General features: G+C 36.6%; 1 long non-coding RNA gene across 1 annotated transcript; it reads right to left on the reverse strand.

The window, feature by feature from the left end:
* Positions 1 to 256: 256 nt before the first annotated feature.
* LOC128789834 (uncharacterized) lies at positions 257 to 2,511 on the reverse strand. The gene is made up of 4 exons (XR_008431541.1): positions 2,358 to 2,511; positions 1,523 to 1,568; positions 529 to 606; positions 257 to 329 (listed from the first exon to the last, which is right to left on the reverse strand). It is a non-coding gene; the product is annotated as an uncharacterized LOC128789834 (long non-coding RNA).
* Positions 2,512 to 3,863: the final 1,352 nt, after the last annotated feature.

Raw genomic sequence — 3,863 nt, forward strand, 5'->3', positions numbered from 1 at the left:
GTTTTATCCTGTTTGTAAAGCCTTATTCAAGTGTAACACATGGAGAAGTCAAATTCTTCAGCATACTTTTACATGTTATACTTTTCTTATCAAAGACTGTGAGACAATACATACATCTGAACATAGCAGTATTTGTGAGTTCACAAAGAAATGTCTTGATACTGAGAGGTGGCTTGAAAAAGAAGGTCTTTCTATACATATTAACAAAATTTCATCTCAGCCCCATGCCAGTATGTACCTGTGCCATGTACTCGTGTGCCATATGGAAGAGCGTCTTTCACCAGGAGCAAGCCACGCCTGGATTTGTCCCATCATTCTGTCTGCATATCCTGCCAAAACCAGAAAACCATAGAGATCCAGGAAGACTTTCTCACAGCCAAAAATAGGAGGGTGTGAACCTTAGCCTGACATGTAACATTAGCTGCCTCAAGCCTCAAAGTCCAAAGTACTTAAATGTTGGTTTTAGCTGTTTTTTTTAATCTCACATTGTGTGATGGACCTCTCCTTTCCTGTAGTCACTTTACTTACGGCTGGCTGCACCAGCTTTGGGACTTGGCTCTGTGTTTTCCACTTCTCCCATTAAAGTCACTCAGGAGTTATTCTCCTCTAAAATGAGAGGAACAAGCAAAGTGAGGAAAGATCTGACCTCATTCACAGGATGGAACATATTAAAAATACTTGCACCTTGCAGGAGAGATGACAGAGTGTGCCAGTGTCCTGGCTTGTAAGATAAGCATATAGTCTATTTGCCATCTGTCGGCGGTGGGGCAGGTATCTTCTGTTGGGCAGTTTTCTTATCTCTTCCAAAAACAATGTCTCCCTCTGGGGAGATATCTTCTGTTAATGTGCCATTGAATGGCTCACTGCATGACTGATAAAGTTACATCATCCCATTGTGAGATGCTCCACTCAGAGGGAGGAGCCAAGCATCCCTACCTGCATAAAATCAGCATTTTTTGGGACATCAACACAGCCTCTTCACTGGATTCCCAGAGGAAGACCAGGCCCATCTACTCTATCACAAGACCTTCAGAGAAAACTACACCCTTCTACAGGACCACCGCTTCAGCAGCATTTCATCTGCAACTCCAGGAGGAGGAGGAGCAGCCACCATTTAACTGGACTATCACTAACACCCTGACTCCTCAGGGTGTCAGGTTTCTGCCTCTATCAGTAGTTTTGTTTGTACTAGTTACTTTTTTTTTTTTTTTTTTTAGTTTTTTCCTAGTAAAGAACTGTTATTCCCATTCCCATATCTTTGCATGAGAGTCTTTATTTTGAAATTGTAGTAATTTAGAGGGAGGGGGGTTTACCCTTTCCATTTCATGGGAGGTCCTTGCCTTCCTTCACAGACTCCTGTCTTTTCAAGTCTAGACAGCTAGTTGCTGTTCCAAATGGGTACATAAAGCAAGGCCATCAAAAAAGAACAGCTGGCCATGGTGCTTTTTATTGATGGAAGTGGTGAGTTGACTGAAAGGATGGAAAAACTGTGGAAAAGACAGAAAATTTATCAATGCCTTACCTCCCTTTGTTCAGGAAGAAAGGCACACACTGTCCCAGACTGAAGGCTACAGAGAAACACACAAGGATGTTTCTTAAAATGACCATGTATAAAAATACACAGATCTAGGAAACAGAAAACAGTTTTGCAGTCTGGATTTATCCATTATAAATTACTGAGTTGCCCACTTCAGTGTCTAAAATGCTTCTCAGCCTAGAGTTCTTCTATCCCAGATAGTAAATTCCTGATCCAACAATTCAGTTGTAGAAGATGATAGCTACATTTCAACAGTAACTATGACTAAAATAGCAAATTAGTGATGCACAATTAACACATGATTTATAAAACATCAAAGACTATTTTCTTCAATACAAAAGAAGATGTAAGCATATGGAACATTGTGTTTAGGTAGCAAATATTTATTAATATCAAAAGAATCCTACAATATACTTGTATTTCAACCAAGATACAGTCTAAATAGGTTTTTTTCTGAATTGCTAACAGATTTACTTTAAATTGAAAACATTCCTAATTTAAATATTAATTATATCTCACAGCATCTGCTGGCTTCCTGTGACTAATGGCTTGGGACTATGTAAATGTAGATCTGTATAAACAAGGTATGGTTACATTAAGGATTTTTTTTTTTTAATTGACCAAGAAATGTACTTACCATTTAAAAAAAAAATACTCTTTTCAACAGTGGCTCTTTGCTTCCAAATGATTTTTTTCCCTAATAATACCATTTGGTAACTAATTTCAAAATCTACTAATAGGTATCAAAGTCAGGTCTCCCAGTAATACTTGGATATTAAAAATGGTTCTTGAAGCTGAACTGCTACAATTGTCATCTTACCTTTATGTTTAATTTCACTTCATTTACTTCATTGATGTCACCGCTTTTAACAAAAATGTTTTCCACTTTTAGATCTCCGTGAAAAATACCTGCCAAGAGAGAGAGCAAGAAATAAAATATCATTTACAGTGCACATACTCTGACAGAAACATTTTTAAATCTTTTGATTAATTCCTATGAGCAGTTCCCATGCATTTTACTCTAAAGTAGTGGCAGCCTAATAAAAACCATCTTCCTCACTGATTCCAGGGAGTCATACAAGAATTTCAAATTTTCAAATATGATTCCTCACCACAATCCTGTAAGAAAGGCAAAAGTACATAATGGTTCGGTCTTTTAAAATCAGATCATCTGACAACATCTACCAAAAAAAAGTAGAGTGTATCTTGTCTATTTACCAAATTTCCCATATGTTCATACCTGAAATTCATTTTTACATACCAAACCAGTCAAGGGTTTTTGCCCTTTTGATGAGGGCCCAGAAGAAACAAGGCCTTATAACAGGCTCCATTCCATAATGCCATATATCTCTCTGGAAAAAGAGGTAAAGGAAGGGTTCCTATAAGTGCTATGTTAGAGGTTAATAATTTCTTTGCAAAAAAACTCAAGAATTCCAAGTCCTGCAGCATCTACAAAATCTAAAGTTTTGGCCAGATAGGTTAATTCTGTTGTGGACTATGTAGAATTGCAATAGTTCTGTGTGGTGGATGAAAATGCTGATGTTTACTGAACCCTAAATGTAACATATGCTGTGAGGAAGTATCAGGAGCAATCCACTTCTGCTTTTTGACTTCCTGTAATACACTGTGCATATAACAACTGAACTAAGTTAAAGTTATAATGTAAAGCATTTGCAAGCTAAGAAATAATAACACAGTTATTGCCATAGCTGGTGCAGAAAGAGAAATAAAAGAAAATGGCAGCACATACTGCATAGCTAAAAAAAATAAAGTCCTAAAAAAGCATTCATGTAGTATATCTTACTTTTTCTTTACTGGATTATTTTTATCGTGTGAAATAAATAATAGATAAAATATCAATCAGTAACTGTTTTTAAATGCACAAACACTCAAAATCAATGAACATATGGGAGAAACAGAGGAATGTAATTATGGTTTTTGTGCAGAAACATTATTGCTGAAGCAAGGCTTTGAATGATGTGTCCTGTCTCATGTTCTATAAAATGCCCTTTACCACAAAGCGTTTTTTTAAGTTCTCCATTCTCACAAGGCTCCATTACAAGGTATGTTGGCTAATATTAATAAAAGGAAGAATGTAATGATTTTGTTCCCTCTGAGTTTAGTTTCTTCTAGTGTAATACCAATATATAATTAATCGCAATGCTCCAGCTGTAGTGATGACCTAGAACCCCAATGCACTTCACATTTTATGGACAGAAGGCAAAGGGCAATTGACCAGACACAAATATTGTCAGTATTGTGTTAACTACAACAAACCCTCAAGCTTTCAAAACATATGCATTTTTAAAATGTACAAAAACACAGT

Source organism: Vidua chalybeata, chromosome 6 (assembly GCF_026979565.1).
Source record: "Vidua chalybeata isolate OUT-0048 chromosome 6, bVidCha1 merged haplotype, whole genome shotgun sequence".
Classification (NCBI taxonomy): Eukaryota; Metazoa; Chordata; class Aves; order Passeriformes; family Viduidae; genus Vidua; species Vidua chalybeata.